General features: G+C 44.7%; 1 pseudogene; it reads right to left on the bottom strand.

Moving 5' to 3' along the window:
• Positions 1–1426: 1426 nt before the first annotated feature.
• LOC119977806 lies at positions 1427–24429 on the bottom strand (annotated as a pseudogene).
• Positions 24430–26086: the final 1657 nt, after the last annotated feature.

The raw sequence follows: 26086 nt of genomic DNA, 5'->3' as shown, positions 1-26086 counted from the left end.
GAGAAAATCACATTCATATGTTTCGGTCCTGTCCAAAGCTGGAGGGAGGTTTTTTTTTTTTTTTTTTTAAAAACTTAAGTGTACATAATTTATTTTCTCCAATTAAGGGGAAATTTAGCATGGCCAATTCACCTAAATTGCACATCTTTGGGTTGTGGGGGGGGGGGGCGAAACTCACGCAAACACGAGGAGAATGTGCAAACACGAGGAGAATGTGCAAACTCCGCACAGACAGCGACCCAGAGCCGGGATCGAACCTGGGATCTAGACGCCATGAGGCAACAGGGCTAACCTACTGCACCACCTTGCTGCCCTTTGGAGGGAGATCTTAAGGGTAATCTCGAAGGTGGTACAAATGAAACTTGAAGCAGGTCCCCTGGAAGCCATATTCGGGTATCGGATTTGTTGGGGGTGCGGAAGCAGATGTCTTAGCCTTTGCCTTGTTGATCACCCAAAGGTGGATCCTGTTATGGTCGAGGTCAGCTCCTCCACCCTATGCTCTGGCGTGGCAGGGAGAAATTGGAGTTTTTAAACACTTGAGAAAGTTTAAGTTTGAGTGAGGGGAAGGATGGAAGGGTTCTACAATTCATCGGCTTGGTTTATTATGCACTTTCAAGAGTGGATGACATGAACATTAGGGTGGGGTTGGACTGTATGTGTTGGTGACTATTCCTTTTCTTTGATGTTAGTATTTAAAATGTTGAGGGTGTTGAGAGGAAGGGATTGTTGACTAGGGGATTGACATTGTATTTGTTACCATAGATTGTTGGTGGGTGTAAATTTGGATGAAAATAGGAGAATTAAAATACTGTACTCTGAATGCTGGATATCTGTAGAGTCTGACAGCATCAACAGTCACTCAGCACAGATTTACAAGGATGTGGTTTGGCTGTGAGGATGTGGTCTGGCCGCGAGTTATTAGGCTGGAATTGTTTACTTTAGAACAGAGGAGACCAAGAGGGTGACCTAATTTCACCTGCTTCAATTATAAAAGGGGTCCTGATGGGAGTGGAGAGGACGGCCCTTGGTCAAGAGGTACATATATCAGGGTATAGGTTTACAGAAAGAGGTTGGAGGACCAGGGGGCATTTGATGGATAATTGTTTCACCCAGAGGGTGATAGGAGGGAAATGCTCTGCCTCTTGGAAATGCCATAACCTGTACTACTACAGACCAAGAGCAGGAAAGTGGCATTTGGCTGGATGGCTTCACATTGACCAGATAGGCTGAATGGTCTCCTTCTGTGCTGTGCTTTTCTGTGATTACTATAACCAGGGGGGGGGGGGGGGGGGGAAGGGTCCACAACTACACAAACAAATATTTTTGAAACCAAGCGTAAACATTTCTTTCAAAATGAGTGCTTATCAAATTGCAAGCTGCAAAAGAACAAACCTGGAGGGAAAAGAAAATAACAGTCTATATACACTTTAGCATGAGAATCAGTTTTATTTCAGACAAGGAGGCATTCTTTTAAAAAAGGAATGTTTTATTTTAAATAGAACAGCAACAGTACTGTTGTTAAAAAAGGGTTATAAAGTCAAGCACATTACTCCAAACTGGGGGTCAAGGTTCTTCCCAAGCGTTACTTTATTCCACACAGTGAGATTTTCCAACTGCTAATAGATTTACACATAATTTACAACGTTCAGAATAGCTGTTTGCTGGTGTATCACATTTATTTGGCCGGGGTGGGGGGGAAAAGAGAAACTGTCGTTGAGACAATTGCAAATTAGCGTGTGTGTGTATACAGTCTGTGGTAAAGCAAATGTCACGGCCGTTGAAAGCAATGGATACATTGTGCCAAAGGCAGATATGAAAATCAGCCAAGAAAATTAAATATCACACAGAACAATGGGACATTTTAAAAGATATGAAATCCTGAAACCATTCCCAAGGACTTGTACAACTGGTTTTGGAGTAAATATGCAAAATATTCTAGTTAAAAAAAAAAGAGGTAGGAGGAAGTAAACGTTATATTGGTATACAAGTGTGTGCAAACTCAGCAACTAAAACTAAGCATTATTTTGTTACAGAGAGATTCTTAAGAAAGCCTAGCTACCATCATAGCTCGTTTCAGCTGTTCATACGTAATAAACATCACTATGTTCCACGACCCCAGACGCAGAAATGATGGCATGAACCTGGAATCAAATAATAATTGCACTTAGATGCTAGCACAAAAAAAATGCATGGATATACATTCAAAAGCTTACTTACTACACTTGCACATTTAGGAGCTGTGCTGTACGCACAGATTTAGATTTAATGAAGATTATTCTAAATGCAAGTAACTGGAATCCATTTTAAGCAAATATGTTGAAGCCACGCAATGTTGCATGCTTAAAAGCAGCTCAGATACAAACCAGTATTATAAATTGGTGGAATATCAAAAATACACCCCCCCCCCCCAAAACTTTCCTAATTGCTGATGATCTGCTAAACAGATTCCTCATTTTTGTCTTCCATTACCCTCCAGATCCAGTATTCTAATTGAAACCCAAATACTGAATTTCAACCCTCATTTCACCAACATGTACAACCCCAAATTAGTTTGGGATATCCACTACCAAATGCAAGCATGAGCCAATATTTTTGTGTTTTAACAGGTTAGAAACATTAGTGATAAGCACTTACCCTTTATAGAAGGCACTAAGACCCTCCTTGTAAACATGGTTACTGCACAGTTTAAGGCACTGCCGTATGGCCAGGGGCAGAGTTCATGTATCTTGTCTTCACTACATCAACAGGCGAAGCAATAATTGTTGTGCAGAATCCAGCACCAATAGCAGAAGAGAAATGGCATGGAAGGTTATCTGTGGGGAAGGCATTGAAATAATGGTTGGGAAAACATTAGTTCAGAGTAAACTTTGTTAAAGTTACCTACCTTTTTATGTGAACATTCCTCAAAATTAGATATGGAGCCATTTAAAAAACAATAGAAATAGATAATTTCAAGCAACTGAAAAGATTGGCACATTGACTTTGATGGCTGCATAAACCCCATCAATGCATATAACTATGACATTGGGGCATTTCCCATTAATCAGATTAGTTGCTTATTGGTGTTGGCCCAGGTGCATCTCACAGCACTCCCAGTGTCACCATTGACCACCCCCTACTTCAAAGCCACCATTTCCTGCTGTAGGAAGAACAGTTCATTCCTGTTGGCTATTGGGGCAGCACGGCGGTGCAGTGGTTAGCACTGCTGCCTCATGGTGCCGAGGACGGCCCAGGTCAGTGTGTGGAGTTTGCACATTCTCCTCGTGTCTGGGTGGATATGCAGACTAGGTGGATTGGCTATGTTAAATTGCCCCTTAATTGGAAAAAAAGAATTGGGTACACTTGGTACTATAGCCGGACAGGCCATTGGGAGAGGAGTAGTGCATGCTCCCATTCTGTAAGCAGGGATCAAATAAGGCAACTATCGTTCACGTCTCTCAACATTCAATTGGACTGGATGCAAATCGATAGTAATGGTCGCATATAACAAAGTACATCCAGTTGACTTTCTTTTTTAAAAATCAAAGAAATTATAAATTGCTCAGACTGCAAGAACGAATCAAAACTCGGTGTCTCCAATTTGATAAGAAATAATAACTAATTTAAGAAGTCACTGAAATTGGATTCAATATTTGTCAACACAAGGTACTTTCTAAATGACACAAGGTATTGTATAATATTCTAAATGCCAGTGAAATGAAACAGGACAACATCGAAAGTTGCATCAATTTCACCAGAACCGGATGAGCACCAAGTGTATACGGTAGGAAATGACACCAGTTGCTTTAAACTAGTAGTAGTAGTCAGGACATTCATTTTTTGTGGAAGCTTAATTTCAGCAAAACAGGAAAGGGATGTCTGCAGCTTTCCACACACGAATGGGGCACAAGTGTGGTGCACTAAAGAAATCCGTTACTATGGAGAAGGTTCCAAGAGATTCTGAAAGTCGAAACCTGAAGTGTCATGATGGAGGTTCCGAGACAACATCGGAGGCCTAGGATTGTCACTGGATCCAAAGCCGAAGAAGTGAGGGTTAGCTGGGGAGTGTTAGTGGAGAGTATGAACAAGAGATGGCTCTCAGTGGACCAACCCCCCCACATTCCCTTGATCAAGGGACCCACCCCAGAGCCTGTAAGCAATCTCACATGGCAAGTCCCCCACCTACTGCTGGGTTAACACCAGCAACGGCAGGATGAGGCCTTAACTCAACATTAAATTGCCAGCTTAGTCTCAGTAGTAACACAGGAATGCCGGCACAGACCTTGCTACCAAGGACTTCGTGGAAGTAGGAAAGCAGCAGGGTTCCTACCTGCCCCCTGATTAAATAACCCCTCAGCAAACTTGCCATAGCAGAAGGCACAGAATTCCACTTTGAAGCACTACCTCACTAAAATTAACAGAAAAAGCAGCCAGGCCAACCAACAATGTGTTGGGGGAAATTCCCTACAGGGGTAAGCCTTTGTCTGCATCCACACCCATATAGGAAGGGAAGGTCTGTAGACTTCCTTGGGAGCGCTGGCCCCCAGGCCTGCCACTGGGTGCCTGCCTCCAGGCTTTGGAACTGCTCTCCCTGCTTCGGGAAACTGAAAATCCTATACAGCCTCCATGAACATTTATAAATTACGAGGTATTTTATACATTTTCTAAATGTCGACAAAATGAAAACAGGCAATATCAAGATACTGGATGAGCACCAACTATATTGGGGGTAGGAAATTACACTCCCAATTGCTCAACCACAAGAATAAGAAACCAGAATGTTAATTTTGGAGAGATTTAATTCTGGTAAATCTCATCTTCCTCCAACCTGAAATGGGCAGTAAGAGTGTTCAGGACCTCAAAGAGGACTGGCAGGAGACTTCAAGGCCAAACCCCTTTTAAGGGACTTGCCCAATATTCTCCTGTGCCAAACTCCTCAGCTCCAGCACAACCTTGCCAATCACCATTCCAATCCAGAGACCTTTCCTGAATCTAGGGAATTCTGGAAGATTATAGCCCATACATCCACCACTCGCAGATATTTCCTTTCAGACCGAGGATGGAGGCCACGGAGACATTCCTTTTTATAATAATCTTTATTGTCACAAGTAGGCTTACATGCAATGAAGTTACTGTGAAAAGCCCCTAGTCGACACTTTCCAGCACCTGTTCGGGTACACAGAGAACTCAATGTCCAAATTACCTTCCTCATATTTTTACTATTTCTTGGGATGCTTTTCATGTCTTCGTCCCATGAAGACAAGAGACTAAATACCTTGTTCAAAGTCTCTAATATTCTGAGTTTCCCATTAATTTCCCAGTCTCATCCTCTGAAGGGACCAAAGTTTTATTTAGCTACTACTCTCTTCCCTTTGTTCTTATGTCCACAGGCACTCTGAAAACAGGCCAGGTTGGTGGTAGAGGCGGCCTCTGGGATACTGACTTTTTTTAAACAGAGGCATGAATACAAAATCAGGGAGGTTATGCTGGATCTGTACAAAAAACGCTGGCTAGGCCCAGCTGGAGTTGTGGGTGCAGAGTAGATTCACCAGGATGTTCCCCGGGCTGGAGCGTTTCAGCTATCAAAATAAACTGGATAGGCTGGAGTGGTTTTCCCTAGAACAGAAAATGCTGAGGGAGGGACCCGATTGGCGTGTATAAAATTACGAGGGACATAGATCGGGTGACAGAAAAGTATTTTTTCCCTTAGTGGAGCGGTCAATAACCAGGGGACATAGAATGTACAGTGTAGGAGGCCATCAGCCCATAGAGTCTGCACCAGCCCTTGGAAAGAGCACCCAACTAAAGTCCACATCCGCTCTTTCCCCATAGCTCCACCTAACCTTTTGAACATTAAAGGGGCAATTTTAGCATTTCCAGTCCACCTAACCTGCACATCTTTGGAATGTGGGAGGAAACAGGAGCACCCAGAGGAAACCCACGCAGACACGGGAAGAAAATCTCTGCACAGACAGTCACCCGAAGCGGGAAGTGAACTCGGGACCCTGGAGCTGTGAGGCAGCAGTGCTAATCATTGTGCCGCCCATGGCATAATGGGCAGTTTAGGAGGGGATGGGAGGAAAACCTTTTACACCACGAGCGTGGTTGGAATCTCGAACTCAATGCCTGAAAGGGTGGTAGAGGTAGGAACACTCAACTTTAAGTATTTAGATCAGCATTTCAAATGCTTTAGCTGGAAAATGGGATTAGAATAGTCAGGGTTTTTTTTTTAATTCTCCATTTTCTACAGAGTTTACACCCCACCAACAAGCAGTAAACGGCAATGAATACAATGTCAATCCCCTTATTAACAACATTCTCCCACCCCCCCCCTCAAACAACAGCCCACCTGACAATATAAGCATCAAATAAAACAAAGCCTTCCAAGGTGGAAAACAAAAAGGAATCACCACCATTGACATATCTCCACCCACAACACCCCCCCTAATATTCAACGCCATCCAATCCCCGAAAAAGTACCGTGAATAGCACCATGAATTGTAGCCCCACCACCACCACCCTTCCCAGACTCCTTCCCTCCGCTTCCTCTGGTGCAATCCTCCTCTCCTCTTTCTCCCCCTCCCCCCCCCCCCCCCCTCCCAAAAAACCTCTGTTCCTTCCCCAACTTTTCACCCCGGCTAGACTCACCGAAACCTGTTCCACCAGGCCTCTGAGGGCCAAGTCCCCCCCCCACCTCACTGCCCGTTCACTGGCCGACTTAAAACCCGCCAGCGTGGAGGCCCCCGCCTGGGTCTCTTTCTCCCTTGCCCGTCCCCAGGAAAAACCAAGAAATCCCCTTACAGCACACACACCCAAGCCCAAGAAACCATCATTGCAAATGAAAGTCCCATCGTCTTTCCCTTGCCCAAATATATGCAGCGTCGACTCATTTAGTACATACACCAACACGCACTGAAAAATAAAGTTAATGAGGCTACACTCGGTACATGACCTCACGTCAGTCCCATTTCTCAATTCTGCACAATCCTTCTGCCTTCGCAAACTCCGTCTCCGCCGCCCTGAAATAAAAGTCCTTGGATTTGTAGGTCACCCTCAACTTAGCTGCATATACTATGCCGCACTGCACCTTGCTGTTGTACAGTGCCATACTTCATCCGGCTGAAGGCAGCCCGTCTCCTCACCAGTTCCAACGTAAAGTCCTGGTATACGTGTATACCAGCTCCAGCCCACTGCACCACCCGCTTTCTTGCTTTGCCAGCAAGAGGACTCTCCTTCACGCTATACCCAGGAAACATAGTTACTACTCTTGGCGGCTCACTCGCCTTTGGTATAGGCCTCCACGCCCGATCTAGTTCATATCGGGAGGGATTGTCCCCCTTCACCCAATAGCTTCACCAACATAGTGGCAAAATATTCCTTCGGCCTCATGCCTTCCACCCCTTCGGGCAGACCCACATCCTCAGATTCTGTCGCCTGGATCGTTTTTCCATTTTGGCTCGCAGACCCTTGTTGGTCTTTCACCCCCCCGCAACTCCTTCCCCATCAAGGAGAGTTGATCACGGTGCTGCGATAATACCTCATCCACTTTCTTCAGTGCCTCACCTTGCTCCCCGCACCTCCGCTTGATACACCGCCCTCACCGGGCAAATTGCCTCCTCCACCAGCACTCAATACCGCCCCCATCTCCTTCATCGCTTCCATGTGTTTTGGTGACCTGCTTTCAAGTTCCACAGCCAGCACCTTGGTTATTATTCTGCTGTGAGCGATGCGGCCGCCCCTGGTGCTCCAGCCTCTGCTTTCCTTACAGTTCCTGCACTGACCTTGCCACTCACCGGAGGAGCTTTCATTAACCCCTTTTTCACGGCAGTTGTTTCTCCCAAAACTTGGACATTTCTCCTCCCTGTGCCTTCTTACAGCTTTTTCAGCCCTCGTTGCCCCCGGGACAAGGCGTTAAAACTCTGAAATTTCAAGCGGGAGCCCTCCAGTGTGCGGCTCAGAAGGAGCTTTCTGGACCAGCCAGTTTGTACCGAGCGGGGTTGCAGATCCTCATGTTCAGCCCGGGTTATCGGCAGCCATATTTAATAGATGCCATAGTTAGGCGGGACGTGATGAAGAGCCCTCTTTCCGTGCTGTAAAAACTCGGGATTCTTTATAAACAAAAGTCACATTAGATTTCAGAAGGCAATGGTCAATGCAAGTGACACACTGACATTATGTCAAAAACCGGTATCCAGTTTCATTAATGGATGAACTGAATAGATTCCTTACACGAGCTCAATCCAAACTGGAAAAATTCCACTTCTTAAACTCCAACTAGTTCAGAGTTACTTACATTCTGATGGTTTGAATATTAGAGAATCTCTTGAAAACTTACCAACTTAGGAACCATTCTTCATCACAAACTCTTGATCAGATCATAGGTAACGAGTTCAGTGCAGTTCACAATAGCAGTACCGGGCAATATGTGGCATGGTCCCGTGCGGAAACAAGTGTAGATCTTGAATATTCCGGTTAGAATTTACAGTGTAAGAACTGAAATCTTCTTCCTCTTACCCCTTCCCAAAACATAAAAAGCTACTTTAGTTTAAATAGATTTCAGTCAGTTAATTACTAAAAAGATCACAGATTTTTAGCTAAACACTGTTCACATCCTTCAGTAATAAGTCTCCAATTGCTACAAGAGTTTTAAAAAAGGTTCAAGACAGCTGACGGATAGGCCACAGAAAGAGAACCAAGCTTCTTTGGAAGATTGCTAACATAAACCTACCAATTGAGAAAACTTCAAAATCAAATTCCAGCTTGAGAATTAAAATAGCAGATTTCTAACTTGTGCCACTTAGAAATTTTCATTTGAGACAGGACTGGAATTGGGCAGACCGCTAGGCTTATTCCTGCCTCCTGTATATTTCATGTAAACTGCTTTGTAGGAGGTGGGGGCATGCTGACTGCTACCTACCCCCATTGGTAGATAGCCAATTAAAGTGCCTATAAAGGACACTGCCATGATCAGAAGACATGGAAGGAAAGACCTGGCTACTTCATAAAAATAAAAAAGTGAACAAAAGGCTGAACTGATAAAATGGTCACCCTTGACCACATGGTAGTTCGGGAAGTTTAAAATGGCAAAGGATAACACAAACGCCTGAAATGTAAATCCTGCATTGTATAAACATTCCAGCCAGCCAACACAACAAAGGATAGTGGACAAGGCGCGTGCACCAGGTAGCTAGAGACATGGGCAGAGCCATTATGACTCCCTCATTTCCAAGGTTGCACATATGCTTCTACAGTTTACCTGCTCAAAATACTATGGGTTTTAACCAGGGGCTTCGTTGACTTAAAAGCAGGAACCTGAAACCATCCCGTCAACGAGAGATTTTGAGCTGCTCAATTATGCAGCTTTTGGGTTTTATCTCCAGTTGTGGTATGACCCTCAGAAAACCAGGTTCCAGGCTGAGCCGGCGTCAGACCTCCAGAAAAAGCCCGGTATAGTAGTCCCTACTGTGCAGGAAGCCATTCAGCCCATCAAGTCTGCACTGACCTTCCAAAAGAGCACCCCACCTAGGCCCCACTCTCCCATCCTATCCCCGCAACCCCATCTATTCCGTGCATCTTTGGGCTGTGGGAGGAAACCAAGCACTCGGAAGAAACCCACACAAGACACGGGCAGCATATGCAACTGCACACAGTCACCCAAGGCCAGAATTGAACCCGCGTCCCCCTGGCGCTGAGTGACAGCAGTGCTAACCACTGTTCTGCCCAAACTAAATCTCAGGATACCAATACTTTGTTGCATCTTCACCGGACTCAATCTGCAACTAGGTTCCCTCACACCAAGACCAAGAATTCTGCCAGACCTAAAGAATGTCAGTGGGCATCGACTTACTTGACCTGCGGTAAAACCATAATTATTTCGATCACAGTCTGTGACCTGACCGTGGAGGGAGAGGTTTCAGATTCCTGGGACAAATCCAACAGAGTCATCCAGACTCCAAAACTTTAGCTTCCTTCTCTCCACACAGGTGCTGTCAGGCCTGCTGTGATTGTCCAGTATTTTCTGTTTTTGTTCCAGGATGGTTTGCTGGACCAATACATTGAGGAACCATCCTAGATTAGATATAGCGTAACGTGAAAGGAATAATTGGAAATCTATTGTGCAAGGCCCTTTGGAGTTCAGTGACCATATCATTCTGAGTAATATAGCTGATTGAGACTAGAGTCCTGAATCTAAAATGAAATACAGTGATAATGAGGTGCGAGTTGGCCATGATGGATTGGGAAACATTACTTAAAAGGCATGACGGTAGCTAGGTAATGGCAAACATTCAGAGTGATCAGCATCAACGTTCATTCCTGTCTGGCACCATGGAAAAGGTGGCCAAACCATGGTTTACAAGGGAAATTAGAGGTAAAGAAGAGGCATGCAAATTGGCCAGAAAAAAAAAACAGACCTGAGAATTGTAGCAGTATAGAATTCAAAGAAAGACAACTGGACTGATTTAGAAGGGGAAAATAGAGTACGAGGTGGAGAACATTAAAGAAAACGGACTATAAAAGCTTCCATAAGCAGGGTGGCACTGTGACAGTGGTTAACACTGCTGCCTTATGGCACCAAGGACTAGGGTCATTGTGCAAACTCCACAGACATTCTCCCAGTATCCGCGTGGGTTTCACCCCAACAACCCAAAGATCTGTACGGTAGGTGGATTTACCACACTAAAATTGCGCCTCAATTGTGGAAAAAAATTGGGTTCTTAAATTTATGACAAAAAAAAAGCTACCATAGGTATGTGAAGGGAAAAAAGATTGGTGAAGACAAATGTAGGTCCTTTACAGTGGGAAATGGAATTATAAATGGAGAACAAAGAAATGGTTGAACAAACTGGTCCTGTCTTCACAAAAGGATGACAAATAACTCACCAGAAATGTTGGGGAGCCAGTATTGTTGGGGAACACAGGGTTTAGAGAGAGCGGACCAAAGGACATCAGGACGAGTTAGAGAAATGGTGTTGGGAAAATAATAAATTGAAGACCGATAAATCACCTAGAGCCTGATCAAATCTACATCCCAGGGTATTTAAGGAAATGGCCTTAGAGCTAATGATTGCATTAAGATCCGTCAAGATCCTGGAACAGTTTCCAACATGGATGGTAGCAGACATTACTTCCCGGGGTAAGAGAGAAAACAGGGGATTATAGACCAGTCAGCCAGATATCAGTAGTGGGGCAATTCTAGAGTTCATTATCAAATAATTAATAGCAGAGCACTTGGGAAAACGCTGGCTGGATCGGACAGAGTCATCATGGATTTCACAAAGCGAAATCAAGCTCGACAAGCCTACTAGAATTCTTTGAGGATGTAACTAGAGTTGAGGAGGGGGAACCAGTGAATGTGGTTTATTTGGACTCGAGGCTTTCGACAAGATCCTACATAAAAAGATCAGTGTGTTAAAATTAAAGCGTGGGATTGGGAGTAGCGTTTTGAGGGGGATAGAAAACTAGTTGACAAGAATAGAGTAGGAATAAACAGGTCTTTTCCAGGTGGCAAGCAGTGACTAGTGGGGTACCACAGGGATCAGTAAAAGGACCCCAGCTATTCACAATGTATAATAATGATTTAGATGAGGGACTGGGTAATATCTCCAAATTTGCAGATCACAAAAAGCCTTGGGGGGGGGGGGGGGGGGGTGTGGGGGGGGGGGGGGGGTGTGAGAAAGAGATGACTAGTGACCAAGATGCAGAGTTGCTTCAATGTGATTTGGACAAGCCGATGTGAGTGGGCAAATGCAGTATAATGTGGATAAAGGAGGGGTTGGATTGAGAGAGAGGAAATGTGCAAAGAGACCTGGTGTCCTTGTACACCAGGTCGCTGAAAGTAACTGTAGGTAAAGCAGGCAGTGAAGGCGGCAAATGGCATGTTGTCCTCACAGCACAAAGAGCAAGTACAAATGTGAGGCCCCAACGGGAATATTGTGTGCAGCTTTTGATGGATGTTCTTGTTATGGGAGTTCAGTGAAGGTTTACCAAGGATGACTTACAAAAAGGGATATTGAGTCGGTTAGAAATATATTTGCTGACGTTCAGAAGAATGAGTGGGATAAATCTCAGAAGCCTTAACGATTCTAACAGAACTAGACAGGGTAAAATGTGGGAAGAATGTTCAGATGACAGGGGAGTTCAGAACCAGGGGTCACAGTCGGAGGATACAGAGTAAACAAATTAGAATGAACACGAGAGATTTCTTCATCTGAGAGTGGTCGGCCTGTGGCCAAAACATTGCATGTTTTCAAGGAGTTAGACATAGCTCCTGGGGCGAAAGGGATCGAATGATATGGGGGACGACAGGTGTACAGAGGTTGGATGATCTGCCACGATAATGAACGGTGGAGCAGGCTCGAAGGACCAAATGGCCTCCTGCTGCTCCTATGTTTCCTTTAGAACAAAACACAGGAGGCCATTCGACCCATCGAGTCTGCACTGACCCACTCAAGCCCTCACTTCACACCCTATCCCCATAACCCTCCACTCCTCCCAACCTTTTTGGACACGAATTTATCATGGCCAATCCACCTAACCTGCACATCTTTGGACTGTGGGAGGAAACCGGAGGAAACCCACGCAGACACGGGGAGAACGTGCAGGACTCCGCACAGAGTGACCCAGCGGAGAAATCGAATCTGGAACCCTGGCGCTGTGAAGCCACAGTGCTAACCACTGTGCTGTCCTGTATCCCTCTTTTTTATTGTAAGAATGCAAAAAAAAAAGCCTAAGAAATGCCCACGTTTTGTGTGTAAAATAAACCAACTCTTATTTCACTTTATCTTGAGTTTGCTGTGGTGTTATTAATATAGAATTGGATCACTCCAAAAAAAAAAAAAGGGGTTGGGGAGATTTTGCCACCCCTTATAAGTTGTGGAATGCGTCTGCCATCCTTAATGAGGCATTGGCTTCTGGAGGTGGCCAGTTAATATTCCCCACCTGCCTGCCCTCCAAAATCTCCCCAGGATCCTGCTGCCAATATTTCTGAATCTCCCAACCCAGCAGCAGGTTCAGGATTTGGGAACAAAATTCAAGTCCTTAGTTTGACACATTTTCTTTGCAGACGGCTAAAAAAAAAAGTGAACGACAACCTGCCGGTTAACAGAACAGCTGGACAACATGTTCACTCCAAATAAAAGCAAGGCTCTACAGGATACATACCTTTCCATAACCCCACGGATACCTTCTTCCTTGGCGATGGTTTTGTAGGCTTCAATGGTGCCATTATATCTTCTGTTTTGACTGGACATATTTGCTTGCGCTTGAAACCTTACTTTCACCACATCAGTTTGTTGGGCAAAGGCCACAGCCATGGCTCCCGTGGTTGCAACCAGCAAGTAGGCGGCTGCCAACACCAACATCTAAAAGAATTCAACCACTTATGAACAAAATGGTCACACAAAAACAAACAAAAAGCGAACAGTGGTTTCGGAATTTTCCCAAAACTAAACATTAGTCAAAAGCGTGAGGATGAGAAATCTGCATCAACAGTAGATCAAATGGACCGTCAAGCCTATCCCACAACTCCCCACCTCTCATGGAGTACAATATTCGCAAATTTGAGGTCATCTATTTTGGTAGGAATAACAGCAAAATGGACTATTATTTAAAATGGTAAATGAAATTGCAGCATACTGCTGTGCAGAGGGACCTGGGTGTCCTTGTGCATGAATCGCAAAACGTTGGTTTGCAGGTGCAGCAAGTCCTTAAGGCGGCAAATGGAATTTAGTCCTTCTTTGCGAGGAGGATGGAGTTTAAAAGCAGGGAGGCTATGTCCAGCTGTGTAGGGAGCTGGTGAGGCCACACCTGGAGTACGGTGTACAGTTTTGGTCTCCTTACTGGAGACAAGGATGTACTGGCACTGGAGGGGATGCAGAGGAGATTCACTAGTTGATTCTGGAGTTGAGAGGATTGGCTTATGAGAAGAGACTAAGTAGATAAGAATGAGTGGGGGGGGGGGGGGGGGGGGGGGGGGGGGGGGGGGGGGGGGGGGGGGGGAATCTGATAGGATAGAAGCAGGGTGGTATTTTCCACTTTAGGTAGGGTGAAATTAGAACTAAGGGGTCCTAGCCTCAAAATGAGGGGGGGCAGCTTAGGGCAGAGTGGAGGAGGAACTTCTTCACCCAAAAGGTTGTAAATCTGCGGAATTCACTGCCCAGTGAAGCAGTTAAGGCTATCACGTTGAATGTATTTAAGGCAAAGATGATAGATTTTTGAACAGTAAAGGAATGAAGGCGAGCAGGCAGGTAAGTGGATCTGAATCCACAAAAAGGTCAGCCAGGAATGGTGCCGCAGGCTCAAGGGTCCCTCGATTCAGAGTCAATATCTTTCTAAAGATGTATTCAGCGATGGAGCATCTATAAACTTCTGGGGCAGAGAATTCCAAAGATTCACAACATTAAGTGAAGTAATTTCTCACCTCCGTCCTCAATGATCGACCCCCTTATGTGAAGACTCTGCTGCCAGGTTTTAGATTTGCCCAGCTGGCAAAGGATGGAGTCTGTCAACACTGTCAAAACCCCCTCATTCTTCTGAATTCCAGAGAGTAGAGGCCCAATTACCCAGCCTCATTAGGACAACTCTCAGCCCAGGGACCATCAATAACATTTGCTGTACCTGCCTTCAATTCAATATCAGTATATCCTTCCTCAAATATGGAGACCAGGATTGCACAGAATTACTTCCAGCTGTGGTCTCAAAGTCCCGTAGAGCTGTCGCCAAAGAGTTTTATTCTTGTGCTCCATCCCCTTTTGGCAATTAAGGCCAACCCTACCATTTTCTCTTGAATGGCTTCTGCAAGCCGACTTGGAGAGTTCCTTGTATGAATTCACCCGTGTCTCTCAAAGACATCGACGTCACAGTTTCACAACTCAAATATTCTGCTCACCTTATTCTCACAACCAAAACGTGAACAAGCTCACCCACCCACCCTCCACCCCCCGACCAACTTGCCCATATTGCTCGCCCCACTCACTTCTGTTGCAGCCCCTTGGTCTCCTCTTCACCAGCTTAAAATCATCGACAACCAAGGCAAATCAAACAGATTTGCAAACCTAGCCTCCCAGGCCTGTTACAAACAATAGGACCAGAGAGACAAGATATGGAAAAATCTGGCCAGGTACTCACCGGCTGGTGTCAGTCACATCAAAACTCAAGTGCTTCAGGACACTGGCACAGCGCAAGAACCAATTATTACTATAAAGGAGACTAAAATAATCCACTTGTGTAATCCAAGTTGGTTAAAAATTTACGCTGCTCAGTACCAGCCTTTTTCGCTTATGCATCTGCATAGATTTTTCTTCACCCTCAAAATAAAATTAATATGGGCAGCACAGTGGTTAGCACTGGGGTCTCACAGCACCTAGGTCGCAGGTTCGATCCCAATAAATTAATTTAAGTTGGACTAAAGCATCCACACGATTACCTATTGGGGAAGTCAAGCACCCTTCCTTCTAAATGGCAGAAACACCCTCCAATCCTGGAACCAACTGCGGCAGCAATTTGGCCTGCCTACATGTTGGACAAAACTCCCATCTGCAACAACCATAGGTTCACACCAGCACTGACTGACGCCATCTTCAAAAGGTGGAGGCAGGACGGAGGGACACTGACAGTTAGGGACCTATACACAGACGGCAGGATCGCAACACTGGACGAACTGACAGAGAAATTTCAGCTAGCCAGGGGGAAAACGAGCTACGGTATCTGCAGCTCAAAAACTTCTTACGAAAGGGAGACAGGACGTACCCACAACCGCCACGACAGACACTACTGGATGCAAGCATACTAGACAAGGGAAACTATCGTGACATGTCACGACCGACTGACAGAAAGGGCCGACACCATACTGGGCGCAACAAGAAAGAAACGGGAGGACCACCTGGGGATAGAGATAGGGTGGGGACTCTGGAGCGAAGCACGGCATAGGGTCAACTCCACCTCCACGTGCGCAAGGCTCAGCCTGACCACAGCTAAAAGTGGTACATAGAGCCCACTTAACAAGAAACCGTATGAGTAGGTTCTTCCCGGAGGTGGAGGATAGATTGTGAACGGTGCACAGTAGGCTGGCCAACCACGCCCACATGTTTCTGGTCTTGCCCCCAGACTTGTGGGAGTACTGGACAGCCTTCCTTTGAGCAATGTCCAAAGTGGTGGGTATTGAGGGGTGGAGCCATGCCCGAAAGTGGCGGTCTTCGGGGTCTCGGACCAGCCAGATCTATTCCTGGGGAGGAGGGCGGACGCCCTTGCCTTTGCCTCCCTGATCGCCCGCCGTAGAATCCTGTTTGGCTGGCGGTCAGCAGCACCACCCAGAGCTGCAGACTGGCTGTCCGACCTCTCGGAATCTCTCCAAATGGAGAAAATCAAATTTGCCATCCGAGGGTCAGATGACGGCTTCCACAGAACGTGGGAGCCATTCACTCGAATATTTCGGGACCGGTTGGTGGCCAACGAACAAGAGCAAGAATAGCCAGGTAGCCAAGAATCAGGGAAGGTAGCCAAGGCATGTAAGGGAGATAGATTGGGAGGAGGGACGACGGCTAAACCCGAGGAAAGAAAGGTGAACCACCGGGGGGGGGGGGGGGGGGTGTGTGTGTGGAGACAGCTAAACCGGAGGAAAGAAAGGCAAACCATGGAGGGGGGGGGGGGGGGCAAAGAGAGGAGAACCAACGGGGGACGGACCGGGAAACAGGAGCCGGAAGGAATGCACGGGGATACCAAAACGTGCATGACATCTCCAGGAGCGGCAAACGAGGAAAATAAAGATGGAGGACAGGAGGGGCAGCAGAAGCGGAGGGGAGCACGGGACGGCAGCGAGATCCGTCCGGGAGAAGCAGGCGACAAAAGACATGATATTTTATTAGTTAATTACAATAAGCTGTACTCACGTTCAGATCCTTTGGTGTAGAACTGTTTCACAGAATCATAAAGTCCAATGCGCACTGAAGCAAGCTCATCTGAGTTGGAGACCAGCTACCAGGCCACTGTAGAGACTTCTCGCTCCCACAGGTTCTTAAACCATTGTAGCCATGGTGCCAAATACACCTCTATACCTTACGGTGGCCACTTCTGCAGCAGACTTCACTTCTCCTTGAATCTGTGCAGGACAAAAATCGGATGAACAGGCACTTATGTGATTTGGCCTCAGCCCATCTCACATGTAGACTAGTCTAATACTTTAGGCATCCCAGATCCACGCACTTGGGTCATCACAGGGCAATCCACCTCGGGGCTTGTAAACTGTTATTTGTAAAAAAATTACATATACAGAACATTGTAAGTAGAGATTTGAGGAGCAGAAAAGATTCATCATTTGCTATTTCTCGTTGAACAAGAGGTCATGTGGGCACATGCACTAAAAACACCAAGCTAGGACACGATGGCAATTCCCAGCTAATTGTTTGAATACATAGACAAATTAGAAGGTACTTTTATACTGGAGTTTGTTTTAGTTCAGTTGTGGGAGAACAGGTGCCCTGGTGTCAACTCTACATACACCAGCTATACTGGGTCATCTTAGAATGGCAGAAATCCTTATTGGGACAAAATAAACTCACGCATGCTAAAGACAATGAGAACTGTAAGTCTATTGAGTAAATATGGCAAAAAAAAGTGTTCATTGCTTTAGGCACATCTTAAAAGCTAGTTAGTAATGTCACCGTAAAAAAGTTGAACGCGAAGAATTCATAACAATGTACCAGATCATATGCCAATGTTTATGCTGGTCCAAGCTTAAACATACACTAGGACAGATATTTGCTGGGAATCTTACCTGTTAATCTGACTTTAGCAGTGTCCAAAGGGAAGGTGAACAGGTCAGCTATGCAGGCAGCTGTTCCAGCACCAATAAATTTCACCGTCGCTGTTGGAGGAATGTCTGTGGTTTGATCCAACCATTTCAGCAAAAGTTATGATTAGCGAAGAGTGATGAGATAAATCCGCTGAGTCTTGCAGGATTGCGATATAGTGATCAACAAGACAAATGGACTCTGCCCGAGCCTGTGGATGGGGGGTAAAAATAAAACAAGCAATATTTAGTTTCTACACTTACCAAAATCGGTATTGGCTGCACAATATGAAGGGGGAAGAGGGACGATTAAATTAATTCCTCAGCTAGGGTCAAGGAATTTCAGTTAGATTACAATTCAGAGTGGAATTTGGTTTAAGCTCAATATTAGAAAGAATTGTAAGAAGTCTTGCAACACCAGGTTAAAATCCAACAGGTTTGTTTCAAACATGAGCTTTCAGAGCGCTGCTTCTTCCTCAGGTGCTCCGAAGCTAGTCGAAAGCCAGTGTTTGAAACAAACCGGTTGACTTTAACCTGGTGTTGTAAGACTTCTTACTGTGCTCACCCCAGTCCAACGCTGGCATCTCCACATCATGGAAAGAATTGTGCCTAACATCACTTCTGGTATAATAGACAGACAAATGGTTGCACTTTGCAAATCAAACTTATTCTCTTGCGGTGCCTGGGAAAGATTGGTTACCCACTTGAAGTCTGTGAGCTAGCGCCCAATACTTATATAGCAGATCACCATGATGGACAGCCCCAGTTTAAAAAGGCAGTAAAGAAAAACCTTTTCAATAAACTGGTACCCTGCATCTGATCGTAGCTCCACAAGAGTAAGTCTAGAGAGCAGATTTGAACCCTATCTTGACAGTCCCAAACAACTGAAGCTCCAACTCTGAAATGGGATGCATAATTGTACGATTTTCCCCTTTTACTTTAGAAAACAAAGCTGCATTTTTTTTGAAAGCTTCCATTATATCAGAATCATTTCCCCCCCAAAATTCAATTGTCTTCAACAATTGAGCTAATAGTTAAGAATTTTGAGCGCAAATGACTAACAAACAGTTGTGTGAGAAGTTTTACACAGCAAACTTTAAATGAAATGTACAACTATTTTGAGCAAAGCAACAGGGGTTTCAAATAAAAACCATTGATTTGTGAGGACACCAACAACATTTGAATCTAAATTATTGTTTATTAATTTATTGTTGATGGCTGCAACTAATATTCATCGTAAAATAATGCAGCAACTAAGGACTGTAATCCTAGTCCAACCGATGTACCGCTCTTTGCCCTAGTTACACTCCTTACACTTTCCCAAATTCCTTGCACTGCGCATCCCTTTCGAAAGGTACTACGAATACCTTTATAGCCACCCTCAATCATACGGTACGTGCTGTCCAAATGCTAACCACTCGCTGCATTGCAAGTTTTACCTCGGGTTGCTTATAGTTCTTTTGCAATAACTTGAAATCTGGGTCCTTTGGTTATGAAATCTTCAGCCTTTGGGAACGGTTCTATGTATGCATCCATTACACCAACTGCCTCACTGTTCAAGGCACGCCCAGGTTTCACATCACCTGCAAGTTTTAAAACTATGCCAAACCATTAAAAAGGTCCGTCAAAATCAGCAACGGTCCCATACTGAACCTTGGACAATACCACGGAATACAACCAACCATTCACATCATAGGAGAGTTTCATTGTTTTTACAACTTGGAAGGTCTTCCAGTAATGATGGTGGGTGGGAGGAAATGTGACAGTTGTTTTGTGTGTACTGTATTGGAATAATCATACGGTAAATATCCTGCTATAGAAGATCACAACATCTCCTTCTGCAGGGGCGAGTACCACCTGTTACCTACAAGACTGTTAATCTCCCTCACGCTGCCAAGATGTGCACAGAAACAAGCCGGGTAATTTGATTAACAAGGGATTATGCAGCTAGGTATGCAACTAGGTTGGTGCAGGTACTGGACTTGGCTAGGATTTAGCCGATGCCAAATACTGGGTTTGCCAACACTGAAAAATCAGGTCACCCTCATTCATAGGAAGTCCAAGGATAATAAACAGGAGTACCAGGTTGGCAGCTAGAATTTCTCATAAAGTTGCACATCTCCCACAATACAATTTCTGAATTATAATCCAAATTTTAAAATTTATTTTTTCTTTTCATCAGCTTCCTTTGGGGACGTAATACCCAGGAGGTGCTGAAGCACTTCCCTTTAAAACATGTGATTTGCAAGGTTGCCAAGCTTATTTTCAGAGCTGCCACGCAGAGTGCTGACCGGAATGTAGCTGAGTAACGGGTTATTTAAGTTGACGTAATGGGTGTCGTGCTGGAAACTTTTTGTTACTGGTCACAACAAGTGCACATTAATGAAAACATAACTGCAGAAGAGGAACCAATTCCTTGGCAGCCTAGTACATCTCCAGTCAACTTCTCTATCTGTTACTGTCCCCTTTGATCCTCAACTACGCGGGAAAAGCCCATTTTGTGGTAATTATCAAAGCCTTTTGGAAGCCAGTGTACACTACATCCAGCGCATTTCCCCTAATCAACTCTCTCCACTGCCCCTTCAGAAAAATCTCGGGTTACATAGTTAAATAATTTGCCATCAACAAGTCCATGCTGGACTTCCTTAATTAATTCACGTGTCCAAACGACCTGCAGATTTTGTTGCAAATTGTCCAACGGAAAAAAGACACAGCCACATCCATTTACCAAAAACTCCCACAAAATTGAAGGAAGGGGACACTGAAGACCCGATCGACCGTGGGATGTTTTAAAATGAGTCAGAAAACTGGAAATCGGAACCGATTCTGGGAGCAGCTCAACTCGTCTACAGGGGTTTGCCACCAGCTGAGCTATGAGCGGTGTAAGCAAGTCATTTAGAAAACCTTCCCTGAAGATCAGTAATGCGAGTTGCACAAGGAATCTGTTATGCAGCAAAATATTTACGTGCACAGTCAGGCAAGCCCGTTATGGATGGCCTGTCCAAAACAAAAAACAATCAAGGTGTTGTTCTGATCAGGATGACAACATGCTGCAAGATACCATTCGGTACACGTGACAATAAACAAAATCCAAAATTTCTGATCAGAATACACGATATTAATCTGTTATTAAGGGCAATTGTATTTGCCTTATATTGTCCCATTATTTGATACGTATCAACACTGGACAATCATAGAACTCAGTTCATGTTTCCTCTGCGCAAAATTGAGACCCGAGTGGTAGACACTGTACAATGTGTCAGAGAGGTATGGCAATTAAAATTCTTTTCGCCCTGGTTATCCCACAGTCCTCTAATGAAACTAGATATAACAGCGCAGTACAGGCCTTCGGCGCTCGATATTGCGCCGGACCTGTGAAACCACTCCAAAGCCATATACAACTATTCCCTTATCATATGTTTATCCAATGCACTATTGTGTGGAGTGTGGGTGGGGAGCGTTTGAAAGGCAACATCGGCTTTGACTGCCTTCACAGCAGAATAGTTTTCCAGTAGGTTCAATGAGGACATGCATGAAGAATGGGTTATGGGACAAATTAGTGGAGGTGACCAATGCCTGTGGACCTGTTTCCCCCTAAATTGAGCCAAGTTTCTTCAGAAAGTAGAATTGGAAAGTTGGGAAGGTAGAAACACAAACAAGATACGATCACAAAAAGGTTAGCGAGTCGAGTGATCAGTATCCTGCTGAAACAGAGATTAACAATTGACATAAAATTAGCGCAGGAATGAAAGGGCCTCAACGCGCCGAGGACCCGGGTTTGATCCCTGCCCGGGTCACTGTCTGTGTGGAGTTTGCACATTCTCCCAGTGTCTGCGTGGGTTGCGCCTCCACAACCCAAAGATGTACATGGTGGGGTGGGTGGATTGGCCATGCTAAACTTCCCCTTAATTGGGAAAACAAAATTAGGAATGAAAAGGCATTTTGGACCAAAAGGTAAACAATAGACAGAAAGGCTAAAAGAATGCAACTCATGAAAATGTTCATCACACTTGATGGCACAAATACGGAAGGCAGATCAGAAATGCTCTGGGCAAGGAGCATGGTCTCAATGCAGAGAGAAGAGATGGCAGAATGGGTAGAGACAGATATGGCAGAAGACAACCTATCAAATGCAGAACTGGCAGGGTGCAAGGATGAAATGAAAAATTAATGAAATCGTTTATTGTCACAAGTAGGCTTCAAATGAAGTTACTGTGAAACGCCCCTAGTCGCCACATTCCGGCACCTGTTCGGGAATTGGAACCGTGCTGCTGGCCTGCTTTCAAAGCCAGCGATTTAGCCCTGTGCTAAACCAGCTGGAAAGCAAGTACAAGTTAGGACCAGGAGCCTCCTGTTGCTTGCTATTCCAACTCCACCACCCGGTCACTAGTTTTGGCCTCCCAGCACAGCATTGCCATCAACCTTGTAAAAACATGAATGCCTCTTTTTTCAAGCAGTTTGAATTTTGCAACTTTAGGCCCTAATCCATACCTGAAAACCTTCTTACGGGACGATGTGCAAGGGTAAATCCTTCATCTGCAAAGGTCTACAGTAGTGGTGGTGGTGGGAGAAAAAAAGATTGGCTAAGAATGCAAAAACAACCCACCGTCCTCATGCCAAGCATTTGGTTGTTGGTTGGGACCAGAGTCCACAAGTCCTTGATTCCCTAACCTCCCACTGGCCTCCACCCCTCCCCCACACTTCCACAATGTGATGAGCTCACCGTACCTGTTTTTCTGATCTATTTTAAAATGTATTTTCACCAACCTCCCAGTTTTACTAACACTAATTTATTCCACAGTTTCTAGACCTGAAGATCTGCACTCTAACATTATAACATTGATTGGCCTGCTGCATATCGCCAGAAATTTGTGTTCTCCTTCACTTAGTTATTTTGTTGGAAAACACATTTGTTCTCTTGTTAGTTCCAAACCACATTCAAGGTCTCAGTATTGCTGGCAAGAAGATAAAAGGTAATCTGCCACCACCAGATACTGCATCAAACAATATCTGATTGCTTCAGGGAGAACACAAAGGTGATGAATAATGGAAGAGCTGGAACACAATTGGTTGATTCTGTTGCTAGGGCTGGACTGAAAAGAAAGCAAACATCTGCTTCACCCTGTGAAACCAATACAGCGAGACAAACAACTGCCTCCACTTTATCATACTACATTTATAGCAGCAGATAAAAAGGAATACAACATTCTGAAGCCACGATAAAATCTTGCAAACCAGGACATTCAATACTTTGTTTATCCGTGAAAATGAGGGGGGAAAAAAAAAGAAGGCACAGGCATTTCAAGGTAGCAAGTCCTGCTAATAAAACAGCAGCCAAGCTTGTAACTATGGCTAGGCGGGTTATAGGAAATGTTTTTAAAATTGGACACGAGGGGAGAAACTAGAAAGAGACCACTTCACAACAGCAGGACAAAATATGGAAACCCACCAAACCTTGGTGTGCTTCAAAGTTCATAGCATTTTCATCATTCAAGGGCTACATAATAAGCCTCGTTGAAAAAAACTGAAGGATAGAAGTACAAATACTGATAGTAGTTACATTAACTGACCACGGCAAATCCAACCTTGTAGCCCATTATTGTTGGGAACTTCCAATTTCAAAAAATGTTCTTAATAGCCTTGGCTGCTTCCAAATGTTTCTACATGGCCCTAGTTTCATAGTCATTTTGATTTATTTGTTCTCAAGATTGGCAAGACAGCATTTACTGCGTTTCCCCTAATCGACAGCATTTGCAACCACTTCAAATGGTAGTAAGCAGAAAATCTTACGGCAAAAGTTCCCTAAAGCAGTGGTTAGTTGGTTACAATACAATCCCTGTTGTGAACAAGTTTCAAACAACAATGCAGTCATCATGTGGCCATTTTGTTCTCCTAATGTCTCCCTGTGAGCCACCAGATTTAGTTACTAAAAACCAAATGATTCCCTGAGCTGCCTTGGAATTACACTATCTCCCACCCAGGGTAGGCAAATGCTGCCATTCCATTCTTAAGTTTCCCCATTGCACCTGTTCCGATGATATCACCTTCCACATCAGCACCGTGAACAACAACTTTATATATGGAAATTTGGCACATTTGGTACAAGACGTCCCTCGACATTCCACAGGAGCATTACACATCGTTGGACACTGAGCCCTACAAAAGGGCGCTATTAAAATGGCCAAAAGCTTGGTCAAGAGAAAGAGGAGAGAGGGAATTCTAGATCTCGCTGAATGCACTGCTACCAATGGTGGAACAGTTAAAATCGAAGGTGCTTAAAAGTCTATAACAACATTTTAGAAAGTGGTGGGGCTGGGAGAGTTAGAGTTAGGGAGTGATTTCAAATTTTAAAAAAACAAGGACTGTTTTTTTAAAAAATCACGGCATTGCTTAAGCAGGAGCCAATGTCAATTAGCAGGGATGAAGAGTGAACAGGTTTAGTACCAGTTAGGACATGGGTAGCAAGGTTTTTGGACAACCTCATGTTTATAAGAGGTTAGAATATAGGAAGGGAAGCAGGCTGATCAGTCATCGGTTTTCCTCTACTTTGGATCAGGTCTGTTCCATTTCCCAAACCTTTTCCACTCATTAACTCTTCCCAGAGCCTCATCAGGTCCATTCGCCATATTTGCACCTTCCACATGCAATAGCTCATCCTCAGCCATTTCCGCCACCTCCAAACAGTTCTTTACTCTCCTTCCAGCCAACATCCTTCCATCATGTCCAATACCAAGTCCCTTTCCCAGGAAAGATAACACCTGCCCTTTTCACTACCACCTGTCCCTTCATAGCTCCAGGGTCCCACGTTCGATTCCCGGTGTGGGTCACTGTCTGCGGAGTCTGCACGTTCGCCTCATGTCTGCGTGAGGTTTCCCCGCAGTCCAAAGACATGCAGTCTAGATGGATTGGTCATGCTAAATTGCCCTTGGTGTTCAAAAGGGTTGGGTGGGGTTGCAGGTATGGGGCGGAGGTGTGAGTTTAAGTGGGGTGCTCTTTCCAAGGGCCGGTGCAGACTCCATGGGCCGAATGGCCTCCTTCTGCACTGTAAATTCTATATCTGTGTCATCCAGGGAACCCAAAGATTCAGTAATTTACTCGTATTTTTATTTTAAATTTAGTCGCTGCATTCTTTCTCTACAAGGGAGTGGGCCAGATTGAATGACCGAACGACTGCTTTGCTGAAAACGTCTGTTCAGTCTGTACAATTGTGCCTGTCCTTCTAGTCACTTTCATTTTTAACACAAGTTTGAAGCAGGAGTAGGCCACCGGGTCCTTCAAGCCTGCCCTGCCATTCAATATGATCATGGCTGATCTATGCCGACCTCAACTCCTTTCCTCTACAATTCCCTCCGAGCCCTCTTTCTCGTTTTATTGAACATTTATCCACCTCTTAAATACTTCTAATGATCCTGCCTCAGAGGGCAGAGAAATTCCAGAGATTCACCACCCCGTTGCTGCAAGAAGAAACTTCTGTGTATCTCAGTTTTAAATGGCCTGGCCTTTGTCTTGCAGCTATGTCCCATTGTTCGAGACGCTCCCACTAGTGAAAATCTCACCATCTACCCTGTCAAGCCCCCTCAGGATCTTGTAAGTTTGAATATTGTCACCCCTCACACTTCTAACTCCAAGGAATGCTGACTATTTAGTCTCTCTTGGACCTCAACCTCACTGAAACTTTGTAAGTTTAAGGAACGGCAACTCCACTTTGACCAGGTACTTACAACAGTCTGGCCATTTTAAGCTATTTCAACAATCTGAATCATAACCGCACCCATCTTGCCATTTAAGCTATTTCAACAATCTGAATCACAACACCCATTTAATAAAGAAATCCATTGTACGACATATCACGTTGCCATTATCAGACCCTTTAGCCTTGAATCATCAGTCATTGACACACTCATACCTCCCACATGATCACTGACCTTCTCTTGTGTCTTTCCTTCCCCGACGCATACTTGATTTAAAAAAAAAAATGTTATATCGCAAACCATTTCCAGCTCTGAAATGACCAGAAACATTCACTGTTTTGCAATGCACAGACGCTGCCTAGCTTGCTGAGTAGCTCCAGCGATTTTTCCACTTTTGATACAAGATTTAGGGAATGGATTTTTATAACAACAGGAAACCAGTTCATGGTTCCCTTTACCCTAGTCAAATATGGTCAGCGCAGACTACGATTGTCAAGACAACAGTGCAAATGGCACTGGCATCAGGGTCCATATATCTTGCTCGGAATGGACGTCCATGAACTATAAATGAACCCAGAAAGTACATAACATACAGTGCAGGAGGCCATTCGGCCCATCAAGTCTGCACCGA

Source organism: Scyliorhinus canicula, chromosome 14 (genome assembly GCF_902713615.1).
Source record: "Scyliorhinus canicula chromosome 14, sScyCan1.1, whole genome shotgun sequence".
In the NCBI taxonomy this organism is placed as follows: Eukaryota; Metazoa; Chordata; class Chondrichthyes; order Carcharhiniformes; family Scyliorhinidae; genus Scyliorhinus; species Scyliorhinus canicula.
Note: the sequence above shows the minus strand (reverse complement) of the source record. Positions and strands in the feature narration are given on the sequence as shown.